The following is a 14,775-nucleotide window of genomic DNA, read 5'->3' on the forward strand; positions in this document are numbered from 1 at the left end:
ACAAACATTGTTGCACAGTTCTTATGTATTATTTAAGACTATGTATAAGGTCAGCATGAACGTCAGACTATATGTACTCAGTCCACATATATCTTTTGAAAATGTTGCCACAACTCCTAGCTAGCTTACAGTATTCCATTTGGACCCCTATCCTTACCAGGGTGCCAGATGGTATCAGCAACCTCTAACATGACCACTCTTATTTTCATGGAAACATATCTAACATTTTGCTTTCACTTTGCATGCCCAAAGTAAACACAAGAAAGATGTGAAAATGGTCATTCAAACATTTATTCAACCAATCGTATTCCTGTATAGATAGCATGAGCTGTGATTATTAGGCCGATAAAACAAATCATTGTAACCAGCATTATGAGAATGGTGTAAAAGATAAACAATTCTACCATGGTAAAGTTACTATGTTATTACACTCATATCTGCTACTGCCTACACTATTGAAAGCATAGTAGGAGTACCCTCTGCCAGATCCATAGGGATAGCTTAACCCCCCATATCTGGGTAGGTTGTGCCAGGAAGCTGGTCTGGTGGAGAATAGACTATAGTCCTTTGCAGGATGGAGGTCATAGACAGCAGGGCTGCATCTTAGTCACAGTGCACTGTGTTCCATGATAATCCTGGTAGAAGTGTTCTTTTGTCAAATGTAGCACATAAGTTGTTTATGTCACATTGTGTCAGAGGTGTAGAGCTGATGCAAAGATTTGTCTAGAGCTACAGATCTGTCTCCAACAGACAACCTAACACCACGGGCGGCTCCTCAGTTAGAGTGGAGGAGCATCATTCACCCCCGCCAACAGCCGAAGCTGCAAAACATTCATAACGAGAGGGGATTATAAACTATGTTTATTATCCCCTCAGTGTGAAGGGGGTGGGGCATCTGGGGTGAGGAGCTGTGAGGGGGAGTGCTCAGCACTCCACCTCACTGCGCATGTATGTATGGCCGGCCGGCTCGGGCCGGCCAAACACACGTGTGGTAGGCTCTCTCTAGTCCCGCAACAGAGCTGGGCCAGAGAGAGCCTGCATAGGTTCCCAGTCTGTCTGGGAGTGCCCAGCCAGGGTGCTCCCAGCTAATCCTGATGCTGCTTTGTGTAGCACCAGGATTGGCTGCAGGTCAGGCTGGGAGCCTGTGCCTGTGTGCAGCCAGCAGGGAAGAGGAGTGCAGCACGGCACAGCACCGAAAAGGTAAGTGTTTTCTTTAAATTTAATTAACACCACACCTGCTCCGCTCCATTTGAGGAAATCGGGTCGTGCCTGCCTAACACAAGGCCCTCACATTCTATGTGCCTAGCCTTGGAGAGAGTTCATTATCCTGTTGATGTAAAAACATGTAAAAAGTCATCAGTATAATAAGATGTCAAGCTAAAATGTGAAAAGTAAACTGGAGACTTTCCATGGGGCCTAATATAAGTAACTACAGCATAAAGCTTTTGCATATCCGAGTGGGAAATATTCTCAGTCATAAATTAGCAGGCATAAAGAAATAGGCTATGTAACATCTCATGTAGAAAAGTCTCAGAAACTCAGAGATGAGTTTCAGGTCATAATGTTGGGAAGGGAATCCAGAATCCAGCTGGCTTCTCTAGGAACATGCATTAATATAAACACAGAATATTCAATTCTGCAACATTATTTACTTTCTTCTTTGGGGTCTTCCAATAGAATATTTAGCAAACTCCTGGAAATGAGAATACTCTTCATGTTTTCATGCTGCTACAATAGACTATCAGACATTAGTCTTTTAAAAGGTACATTGTTGTTTTTGTGGTTCAGACTCAGTTTTTCATGAATCACTCTTTCTGTTGTCTCCTCTTCTCCTGGTGAGAACTCACTATCAGATTTCTAATGCAAAACAGATGTTGATTCTCTACCAAACAGAAGGAATGTGGAATCCAGCTGGCCTCTCTAGGAATATGCACTAATATAAACACACAATATTCTATGTTGCAACATTATTTTCTTTCTTCTTCAGGGTCCTCCAATAAAATATTAGCAAACTCCTGGAAATAAGCAAACTCCTCATTTCCACATGCTTGTACAATAGACTATCAGGCATTAGTCCTTTAAAAGTTACATTGTTGATATTTTCTGGTTCAATCTAAGTTTCTCATGAGCCATTCTTTTTGTTGCCTTCTCTCCTCCCAATGAGAAGGCACAATTACTTGTCTGATACAAAACAAAAATCTATTCATCATCTAACAGAAGGCTTCTGAAAAAATACTGCAACAGAGAGAAAAACTTTGTGTGAAAACAACTATTCAGTGTGAAAAAGGAACTTTCAGTGTTAATGCATTATTGTTAATTTAACATGGCATTGACAGTTAGGCTAATGTAAGTCAACATTTTTTGTGGGCCTATAACAATTGAGTATGTTTCACTACTACAAATTTTTCATTTAGCATATGTTTGACTTAAATGTAAACTATTCACATTATTTATAAAAGCATACCTCTACCACTAGCCAGCCTACTGACCACCCATCCACTTCCACTGCAGCTAGTGGGCAGGAGGTCCTGCCAGAGGCCACCAGCATCTCTCGACCTGCAGAAGGTGAACCAACCCGCAAACGTTCCCTGCGTCCCTGACAGAAGCCAGAGACACTTGCCACGACCAAGACCACTGCCAGGAAATAAGATCCTCCTGAATGTCCCCCTTATGTCCCACCCTGTCACCTTGTCCACTTTGAAATGCCTTTGCTCTCCTTCCTATGGCCCCTTGGACACTGGACCTGTGCTACAAACAGAATAGAACCATACCCTGGACTTTCCTCTACCATCCCCCCATTCCATTGCACTTTCCGTCAATTATTTGCACTACAATTAACACCCTTGAACAGAACGTGACTGATATTGTTTTATGTGATGAAATTGTGCATTTATGGAAACAGTCACATCATGTGCAAATGATATGAAAACTGTGAAAGCATACAATTAATGACCGGCAGCTGTCTGTTGTCATCGCATCCGGACACTGTTGTAATATCACTAACATCTGCAAAAAGAGAAGCCATAGGTGACAATAAGTACAGATGCAAATGAAGTGAATTCCATCCTGTAACAGCCACACAGATAAAACAATAGTAAGAGTAATGGTCAGTTCAACTGTCTCACCTGTGTGTCATTGGAAGTATTGATGTATAACTGATGTTCTTTTGTCTACATCCTCATCCTCTGCCTCCTCATCCTCCCTGTCCTCAGGGTCCACAGCTGCCACAGGGGCAGTTCCAGTCTCCTATTCCTGCAGATAAGTCACATGTCATCTGAGGGCCAGGTAGTGCAACATGCAGCATGCCACTACTATCTGGCAGACCTTCTTGGGTGAGTAGCACAGGGATCCACCTATCAGATGCAGGCATCTGAACCTGGCCTTCAGGAGGCCCAACGTCCTTTCGATAACTCTCCTGGTTTGCCCATGTGCATCATTGTAATGATTCTCAGCCCCTGTCCTGGCATTCCTCACGGGGGTCAGGAGCCCGAATAAGTTTGGGTAGCCTGAGTTGCCTGCAAGTATTGAGGAACAAACATTAGCCTTACACAATGGTATGGGGTTAACACCTGAAGGCATACACTTACATACAGTGGGTGGGTACTCAGGCTCACCTATTAACCACACTCTGTGCCTCTGTACTTGTGCCATCACATTTGGGATGCTGCTATTCCTCAGAGCAAGGGCATCATGCACCGACCCAGGATATTTAGCATTAACATGGGAGAGGTACGGGTCTGCCAGACACACCATTTGCACATTGAGGTAGTGGAAACTCTTCAGATTCCTGAACACCTGTTCATTCTGGCAGGGGGGACAAACACAATATGTGTTCCATCATTCGCTCTAATAATATTGGGTATATGTCCCATTTCATAGAATCCTGCCTTCACAGTGGCCATATCACCCCCCTGAGGGAAAGCAATGTAGCTGCACATGTGTTTGACCAAGGCAGACAGAACCCTTGCCAGCACGATTGAGAACATTAGCTGTGACATTCCTGCTGCCAAGCCCATTGTCACTTGGAAAGAACCTGTTGCCAGGAAATGGAGCACTGATACGACTTGAACAACAGGGGGGATCCCAGTGGGATGACGGATAGCTGATATCAGATCAGGCTCCAAATGGGCACAGGGGTCTGTGATTGTGGCCCTGTCCAGTCTATAGGGGAGTATTGTGTGCCGGTCCTCCAGTGTAGCCAAGTCCACAAGGGGTCTGGACATGGGGGCTTATCTCCTCCTCCTATTCATCCACAGTGGTAGGTATCTAAGGGACACAAGAGTGAGTAGGCTGTCACAGTTTGACTAATGGAACCACCACCTCAGTGTACATAGAGCAATAATGTGGTGGGACAGTGGGAATGGCAAGGTATGTGCAATCATCAGCAATGACACACTTATGGATTATCTGAATGTTGTCCACCTCTATTAAATGGCAGCCGCCTTCCTGTATCTAGGGACAGGTGGGAAGTGAGGCAACTCCGCCGATGTTGGGCATCATGGCGGAAGGTGGTCTTGCACCGCCGTGAAATTCTTCATTGGCTCATATGGGGCTCTATGGAGTACAGTGGCCAATGGGGATAAGCGGCGGTGGTGACAGTGTACACCGCCGTGGACATGACCACCATTTTCTATCTGAATCGTCACTTGATTCCTGACTTTCCACAGGACAACACCTACACTGCGGGTGCTGCTGTGACCTGTGTCTGGAACCTACCATGGCCTGTGTGACCGGGGAAAGGGCCCCTGCCTTCTCTTCGGAGGAGTTGGAGTGTTTGGTGGAAGGGGTACTACCCCAGTATGGATTGCTGTATGGGCCTCCAGACCAACAGGTGAGTACACCTTGTTCACAATGCATGTGCCAAGGTTACATGGATATATTTGTGCAAGCATCATCTAATTTGGGGGGTAGTATGTCTGTTAGCAGTGTGCATGATGGGCGCCGGGTGACGTGTGTGCCAATGGAGATGAAAATGGGATTTGTGGGCCATATATGTGATAGGCTAGATTGTATGTGTAATGGTGTCCTTCAGTCTTTATTACCTCTGCAGGTCAGCACCCATCAGAAGAAAGGATTGTTGCGTGCCATCGCCAAAGACGTGCAGACCCTGAGGGTGTACAGCAGACGGCGCACCCACTGTCGGAAAAGGTGGGAGGACTTGAGACGCTGGGCACGGAAGACCGTGGAGGCCCAGCTGGGGGTGGCCTGCAAACGAGGAAGGGGTGCCCATCGGAACCTGACCCCTTTGATGGCCCGCATACTGGTGGTGGCCTACCCAGAGCTGGATGGGCGCCTGAGGGCATCACAGCAGCCACAAGGGGGTGAGTACAATTGGCATTACTACAATCATTGGTAGGTGGCATGGGTTCTGGGTGGTGTTTGTGAGTCAGTCGGTGGCCCTTAATGCCAGGTCAGACATTTCAGCGTGACCCAGCTCAAGGGAGGTGGTGTAATAGCATATTCAGGTAACCTAGCTAGGTTGTATTCCATGTCAGACAGGGCTTAGTGGGTCCCAGGAGGGCTGCAGTTAGCGGTGTTTGACCAAGGGAGCTGCATCCCACAGGACCCAGGAGGCAGAGTCCATTGACGCCGAGCGAACCAGTGGGACAGAGGATGAGGGGAGCACCATGGCAGAGACAGGAGGTGACAACACTGACTTTGATTCCTCCTCCAATGGGAGCTCCCTGGTGGTGACGGACACCTCTGGGACTACTCCAGGTACAGCCACCCCCCGTACCAGCACCGCCCTCCCCGCAGCCCCTCACCCAGTTTTCAGTGCCCGCTCACCCAGGAGGGTGGGTGTACGAAAGTACCATCTTTCTTGGCATGGTACCCCCATTTTTACCTGTATGTCAGTATGTTTTTTCCTGTCTCACTGGGATCCTGCTGGTCAGGACCCCAGTGCTCATAATTTATGGCCTAATGTGTGTGTCTGTATAGTGCTTAACTGTGACACTGAGGCTCTGCTAATCAGAACATCAGTGCTTATGCTCTCTCTGCTTTTAAATTTGTCACTATAGGCTAGTGACTTCATTTACCAATTTCAATTGGCACACTTGACCCCCCCCCCCTTAGAAGTCCCTAGTATATGGTACCTAGGTATCCACGGCATTGGGGTTCGAGGAGCTACTTATGGGCTGCAGCATTACTTTTGGCACCCATAAGGAGCTCAGACAAATATAACGCACATGTTATTTCACAGCCATTTTCACTACACTTAAGTAATTTAAAAGTCACCTATATGTCTAACCTTCACTTGCTGAAGGTTAGGTGCAAAGTTACTAAGTGTGAGGGCACCTTTGCACTAGCAAAGGTGCCCCCACATAGTTCAGGGCAATTTCCTAGGACTTTGTGAGTGCGGGGACGCCTTTACATGCATGCATTACATATAGGTCAACACCTATATGTAGCTTCACAATTATAACTCTGAATATGGCCATGTAAGGAGTCTAAGATCATGGAATTGTCCCCCATTCCAAAGTTGCTATTGTGAAGCCAATTCCATGCATCCTGGGGGCTCCACTATGGACCCCCAGTACTGCCAAACCAGCTCTATGAGGCTTGTACTGCAGCTACAGCTGCTGCCACCTCACAGACAGGGCTCTGCCCTCCTGGGGTCTGAACAGCTCAGTCCCAGGAAAGCAGAACAAAGCATTTTCTTTGGGAGCAGGGTGTTACACCCTGTTCCTTTGGAAAGAGGTGTTACAGGCTGGGGAGGGGTAGACTCCCCCAGCCTCCGGAATTGCTTTGAAGGGCCCAAATGGTGCCCTTCCTTGCATAAGCCAGTCTACACCAGTTCAGGGACCCCTTGTCCCCTGCTCTGGTGTGAAACTGGACAAAGGAAAGGGGAGTGACCATTCCCTAGTCCATCACCACCCTAGGGGTGGTGTCCAGAGCTCCTCCAGTGTGTCCCAGACTTCAGCCATCTTGTTTTGCAAGGTGTGGGGGCACTCTGGAGGGCTCTGAGTGGCCAGTGCCAGCAGGTGACATCAGAGACCCCTCCTGATAGGCCCTTACCCGATAATGTAGCCAAACCCCCTCCCAGGGCTATTTAGGGTCTCTACTGTGGGTTCTCTTCAGATTCTACTTGCAAGTATCTAGCAGGAATCTTCTACAAATACTACTTCATCCTCTGACCTCGGATCAACCACAGCCTGCTCCAGGAACCACTGTAACAACAACAAAGTATCCACAAGGTATACTTTTCTTTTGCAACTTCAGCTCCAGCCAGCAACTGAAACAGTTTCCATGCTCTGAGGACTCCCTGTCTTCACTCTACACCAGAAGGACCGCAGAAATCTCCTGTGGGGTGATGGAGTCACTCCCCTGCTCACACAGGCACCGTCTAAGTCAACAACCAGTTCTCTTGGATTCCTCTCACAGCAACAAGCGTGCTCCTTGGAACACAGAGGGTGGACCCAATTTACACAGACTGTCCTGAGGTCCAGCTATCACAATTTGGAGGGGATAATAGCTTGCCTTCCCCAGAACGACAGTACCCCTGTACACTGCATCTTCTTCACCTCCTGAGGCCCCCCCTGCTCACACAGGCACCTTCTAAGTCAACAACTGGTTCTCTTGGACTCCTCTCACAGCAACAAGCGTGCTCCTTGGAGCACAGAAGGTGGACCCCATCGACACAGACTGTCCTGAGGTCCTGCTGTCACAATTTGGATGAAGTAAGACCTTGCCTTCCCCCATAATGACTGTACCCCTGTATACTACATCTTCTTCACCTCCTGAGGCCTTTGTGCACTATTTGCAAAATTCCTTTGTGCACAGCCTGGCCTCTATCCTGTGACGCTCAACTCGCTGAGTTGATCTCCGGTGGCGTGGGACCTTCCTGTGTAGTGCTGCTCCAACTTCATTTTGCACCTCATTTGTCCCCGTGTCCTGGGACTCTGGTGGGTGCTATGTGGTGCTCTGAGGGCTCTCTGAAGTGCTGAGAGCCCCCTCTTCCTCCTCACACAGAGTTGAGGCCCCCAGGTCCCTCCTGGTTCCACATAGCACCTAGTTGACGCAAAATGCGACTTTGCCGGAACCAAGGCTTGTTGGAGGAATCCAGCACCAAAACTCACCTGCATCCAACTTCACGACGTGGGACATCCTTTGCATCACATAGGAACCTGCTGGTATCTTCCTAGGGTGCATTTGTGCAGTCTTCGTCCAACCAGGGACTCTTCATTTGAACCCTCTCCTGGGTTGGCAGGGGCTCCTGTCCTTCCTGGAACTTCTTTCGACTTCTGGACTTGGCCTCCTTGCTTTGCAGGTCTTCAAGTCCAGAAATCCACAGTTTGTTGTTTGCAGAGTTGGATTGTTCTTGTAATAATTCTAATCATGAGGTGTAGTGTGTCCTAAGGAAACTTTCCGTACTTTACTCCTTCTTTTCTGGGCTCTGAGGTGGGGTAACTTACTTACCTTTAGCGATTCTGCACACACTACACTTTTCTAAGGGGGAAATTTGTGATTAGCATTCTACTTTCTTAGTATATGGTTTGTGTTGCCCCTAGACCTGTTTTCGCCCATTGTTTTCTATGGCATTTCCTATTGTTTGCACTCTCCTATGTCTAATTGCTTACCTTATTTTGGTGTCTAGTGTATATATTGTGTATAATACTTACCTCCAGTAGGAGTATTGCCACTAAGATATTTTGATACTGTGTCACCCAAATAAACTACCTTTATTTTTGGTAACACTGTGTATTGTCTTTACTTGTGTAAAAGTACTGTGTAACTATAAGTGGTATTGCATGAGCTTTGCATGTCTCCTAGTTCAGCCTAAGCTGCTCTGCTATAGCTTCCTCTATCAGCCTAAGCTGCTAGAACACTACTACATTTCACTAATAAGGGATAACTGGACCTGGCATAAGGTGTAAGTACCCAAGGTGCCCACTACTAACCAGGCCAACCTCCTACAGTGGGTATCTCTTTCGCCCCAGGCACCGCAGGCCATGTCCCCGTGAGCCCTGCTGCCCAGAGTGATGAGGCTATTGATCTCCTGAGAACCATCTCTGTAGGGCAGTCAACCATAGTGAATGCCATCCAGGGGCTTGCGTCCCAGATGCAGCAATGCAATGCATTCCCAGTGGGCATTCACTGTGGATTGCCGGCCCAACATAGATCATTCCAGGCTCTTGCCTCCTCTCTGATGACAGCCATTGTCCCTGTTCCTACTGTCCCCCCTCTAACTACCACTTTCCAGTCCGTCACCTCAACCCCAACCCATCCCATGCACACAAAACATCAGACAAGAGTAGCAAAGTAAAACACAGGCTGCACACTTCAATCCACTAGCACTCACACAAACAACAGACAGTTGCACACACAACAACATCCACTGCTTCCACTGTCTCCCCCTCCTCCTCCTCCCTCACAGTCACATCCTCACTCACACCTGCATGCACTGCTTCAACAGCCAGCACCACCATCACCACACCAATTAGCACACACACCTCACTAGCAGGCACCTCCACAACATCCATCCACCCGTCCCCGGTGTCCTCTCCTGCCCTCCATGTCCCCCTCCTAAGGGACACAAACACAGGCACTCAGACACCCAAAGCCAAAAAGTCCAGCAGACGTACTCCTCCAACAACCACTCCCTCATCCTCCACTCCCATCCCTCATCCCGCCCCACTGTCCCTAAGAAGCTTTTCCCTGCCCAACTTGACCTTTTCCCTCCCCCTCCACTCCCCCGTCCTGCCAGTAAGAGCAGGGTCCCAATGACCCAGCCCAGCACCTCAGCCAAACAGTCCACAGGGACAGTTGAGGCACTTCCTAGTTGTGGAGGCAATAAAGAGAAGGATCCCACTCCACTTGCCAGGAAAGGGAAGGGTCCCACTCCACCAGCCAGGAAAGGGAAGGATCCCACTCCACCAGCCAATAAAGGGAAGGATCCCACATCAGGAAAGGGAAGGATCCCACTCAACCAGCCAGGAAAGGGAGGGATCCCACTCCACCAACCAGGAAAGGGAAGGGAAGGATCCCACTCCACCAGCCAGGAAGAGAAAGGTTCCCACCCAACCACCAATGACATCAGTGGCTCCCACTCAACCACCAATGACAGAAGAGGTTCCAACTCAACCACCAATGACATGAATGGTTCCCACTCAACCACTGATGAAAGGCAAGGAGCCCTCACCTCCAGCTGAGACACACCAGCCCTCACCTCCGGCAGAGGCTGCCCAGGGGACACCTCCCCAAGCAGAGACAATGTAGCCCTCACCTCCAGCAGAGGCTGCCCAGGAGACACCTCTCCCAGCAGCCCAGCAGAGACAATGCAGCCCTTAACTCCATCAGAGGCTGCCCAGGGGACACCCCCCACATCCCCAGGCAGAGACACTGTAGCCCTCACCTCCAGCAGAGGCTGCCCAGGAGACACCTCCCCAGCAGAGACAATGCAGCCCTTACCTTCAGCAGAGGCTGCCCAGTGGACACCTCCCCCAGCAGAGACAATGCAGCCCTCACCTCCAGCAGAGTCTGCCCATAGGACACCTCCCCCAGCAGAGACAATGCAACCCTCACCTCCAGAAGAGGGCATGTAGGCCACCCCCAGGGACTGTTGTATGAGGAGCCCCCTCCAGAAGCAGTAGGCGAGTTCCCCACTTCAGAGACTGTGACCTTGCACTCCCCAGCATTGGGAAATGGACATGGAGCCCCCTCCAGAACCAGTTGGCATGTTGCCCACTTAAGCTGAGGTGCCCCCCCACCCCCTTCCCCCTGAGGTGCCTGCCCACTTCCAACATGTTGCCCTTGAACAGTTTGGTACAGAGAATGTCAGGATCAAGTTGGGCCTTGGACGCTGCCCTGTGGCCATGTGGGCCTTTTGTACTTTGGACTGGGCATTGGCCGTTTCTGGACAATGGTTCTTTTAAAATATTTGACACTTCAGTAGTAATTGTGGTTGTTAGCATGCAAATACATTTTCAATTCGGCCTTGCTGTTGTCCTTGCATTATTAAAAGGCATGTCCTATGACATTGTTTTTCGTCTGCAGGGGTTGTGTGTATGGTGTGTGTGTCAATGGTGTGTGTTGTGCGTGTGTGTGTGTCACTCTCCTTTTGCTCCCTCCCTCACTTGTGTGCTAGGTGGCTGTACTCACAATTGTCGTCTTCGTCAGCGTTGGTGGTCCAGGTGGATCATGGCATAGAAAAGCATCGGGAAGACCTGTAGTTCTGGTTCCACGGCGGCGTTGATTTTCTCTGTGTCTCTAATGGTGAGTCTTTGGTCTTCTGTGTTGTGTTTCTGCCAGGCCCTTGTTGGCGTTGGTACTGCCCCAGAAATCGTTGCGGTGTGCTGTGTCATAACATGGTAGGCGGTCCCTTGTCTTCCACCTGGCTGTTGATGGCTACCGCCGTAGTGTTTACACCCTGGCGCTTGGTGTGGTACATTGACTGTCTATAAGAGTTATCACCGCCATTGTCATAATTTGGCGTTAATTACCGCCAGCCTATTGGTGGTATTACCGCCACTTTATCACTCACCCCAATGTCATAATGACCACCATCATCTTTTTTAGAGTACTGCCATAACACACCAGCTGAAACCCATAATGTTGATTAGGCAATCCGACTCAGCCCACAAACACTCTCCACACAACTGCATTGGGGTACCTTCCTTGAAAGGTAGTGAAGAAACAGAAGTGCAAGAGCGAAGCACATGCTGACCAGTTCCAATGTAAGGTTTAATTCGAGACACAACAGGTCAGAATGAGCACACTTGCCGCTGCCTAGTGCTTGACTGAACCTCCCCAATGAGTCACTACAAAGAGAATTACACATTCTCATACTCATGTAGGTATGTTCTGTGATGTGAACTGATCACGGACAATCCAGTTACTAAAGGTAATTAAGGTAAACGTTCTGTGTACAAGATTACTTGGTTCACTTGTGCATTCTCAATACATAAAGCTAGTCTTGGAAAAGGGGAGGATATACACTGAGCGCAAATGTTAAAATATGTCGCAAAGAAAAAATGTGTAGTAGACTCAAAAAAAAAATTTTTTATGAATGCACAAAGACCCTCTGGGATACGAAAAAGCAGAAAATGGAAACAAGCCCAGTTGATCAACAAGAAAAAGTGTTACACAAACATGAATCATACATGAACATATCATCAACTTCACACATAATTTCAAGATGGTGCATTGAATACACAAGAGTCCTCTAATTGTTACCAACATAAACACAAATAAAATGCATGCTCATTTTAACTCTCCGGTCATGGTTAATTTCCTGTGCTACTTTTATCAAGCATCCTTTACAGTATGTTCCCTCAGTCATGGGTGCAGCTCTCTTTTGTTTAGCCAGCAGCTGACATGCTCAAGTGCAGCCAATAAATTGGCATTTTCATTAGAAGAAAGTAGGGCAGCAGGACATGCTATGTGCATGAGTGTTCACTTTTAAAGCATTTTAAGTTAAGGTAGTCATAGTTGAAGATCTCTATCTGTGGAAATTATCTGAACACTTCAGATTGTCAGCATCATCCCTTCAATCATAACAGGTACACACAGGTACACACAGTTCATAGTCATAGCAACTTGGCCCAATAAAACCACTTATGCCATTGAATGTGAATAAAGGCAAGTTCAGTACCTGGAACACAGGTCAATAAAACCCACCTCTTTCTATGTCAGGCCAAGATGTTGCCTTACATCTTTTTTAAAACTTCTTGTGGCATCTAATAGCCTTATTGACTAATCTCTCCTCTAGCATCGACAATAAATGTGTTCCTCACATTCCCCTACCATCAGAAGGTCCGCTTCTCCCCTATACTTTGCCACATCTCACTCGGCCAATAGCAGATCTGAATTGCAGAGCAATTTTAAATAATGGTGGGGCCAATTCACTCCCGAATTTCCAGCATTACTGATGTGCTATATGCTATGTTGAAATTCACAACCCTGGCCAATATGTTACGCATCCTATTTCAAAATGTACATAGTCAAGGACATACTCACAGGATGCTATAGAAGTCCCCCACAGTCCCACAACCTTTAGTGCACAGATCATTTTTTACCAAATTTGAAGAATCTCATATGGGAGTAGTACAATCTGTACAATATTTAAGGTGGACGAGTCCAAACTCTGCCATTGTGGCCACTTGGTGAAGGTGCAGCAAGGGTTCACCCCAGTATGTCATTGAGGTCCCCTACATCCCACAGTCACCTTGACCTTTGGGTTGACAATGACCTGTATATTATTGACTTTGTAATTTTAAATACAGGTTCAAAGAGCACCCTGTGCTCCAAAGGTGATCTCTGTAACAGGACATCCACATTAAACTTTGCATGAGTGTAGTAAAGTCCTCCTCTTTGCCCTGGTCATCCCCAAACCTTTTGGACAGATACTGGTGGTTACTGACTCTTGCAAATTAGGCTAGTTATAATTGGCTGTATCAACCTACATAGAGTCCCTAGTATATGGCAGGGCATGTAGGTTTAGGGACCCCAACATAGGCAGTGCACCCATAGGTGCTGTGGTGCCTATTGTTATTTTAAAAGTAGGCCTGCCTTGCTGGCTGCTTTTAAGTTGAAGTTAACCCCAAATTCAACTGTTGAATTTAGAGTACTTCCAAAGTCGTAAGCAACCTTATAATTAGATATAAGTCACCCCTAAGGTGTGCCCTAGGAGCCCCCAGGGTTGGGTACAGTGTAACTATAAACAGGGACCTCATAAAGGATGTTTTATAAGCCCTGATGAGGGAAAATAGCTAAATTAATTCCCCACATTGTAGTGAATGGGCTCCATGGGGCTTTGGAAGACTTTTTTTTAAATAATACATTCTTATTTTCCATAGAAAGGAGCTAAATATGTCACGTTTAGTACCAAAGTAAACGTTGTATTAAATTCAACAACTTGTCACTGTTGAATTTAATATAACTTGTACTGAGAAAGAGATTTAGAACTCTTTCCAAAAGTTACCAGTTTTTGCTCTGTGGTATCCTGCTCTGATTGACCAGCCTCTGGCAGCCTGGTCAGGGTGCCTTGATGAGGTGTGAAGTGGCCTGGGCTGGGCTGAACGCAAAGGAAGTGCCTGGGGCAGGAGAACTGCCTCAGCAGATGGTGAAACAGGATGGGGGAAAGCAGCCAAACTGTACTTCGAAGGAGGGAAGGACATTTGGGCCAGCAAGTGGACATTCCACATTTGCAAAACCAGACCACAGGGTGCCCCCTAATTAGATTAAGAGAGGGCTGGAAAAGGGTGTGCAAAGGAATACTTAGCCGAACAAATGGGTGGGCTCAACCAGACCTAACCTCTGAGATTGAATTTTTGCCATCTTGGATTTTAGGAGTATGTTGCTTCCTGAGACTGATTTTTGCCACACTTCCCAGGAAGTGGTCACTTCAAGAGGGTGGTGACCTGCATAATATTGGACAGAGGTGCCCCCTGCTTTCCACTCCCTAGAGTAAGGATAAAACTGGCAGAGCTGCACTCCACTTCATATCCCTACAAGGAACAAGAGAAGAAGAAGGACTGCCCTGCTAGACTCGTGACCTGTACCTGGACACTGAACTCTGAAAGACTGCACCAGCTGTACACTCGGGCTTCACCACTAAAAGGACTTTGCCTGACTTCTATTGCTTCAAGAAGGGACTCCCTCTTTGCTACAGTTAGAAAATAGCTAACCAGAGTTCCCTGCATGAAGCCCTGAAGAAACTGACCAGCTGACGAGTGACAAGTGGTCATTTTTGCATTTGAGCTAGGTGCATTCTGGGACTTTGAGTCCTAACACTCAGGGAGCAATTCAGAGCTTCTGAAAACTTGGGGTGAGTTG

This window comes from Pleurodeles waltl, chromosome 3_1 (assembly GCF_031143425.1).
Source record: "Pleurodeles waltl isolate 20211129_DDA chromosome 3_1, aPleWal1.hap1.20221129, whole genome shotgun sequence".
Taxonomy (NCBI): domain Eukaryota; kingdom Metazoa; phylum Chordata; class Amphibia; order Caudata; family Salamandridae; genus Pleurodeles; species Pleurodeles waltl.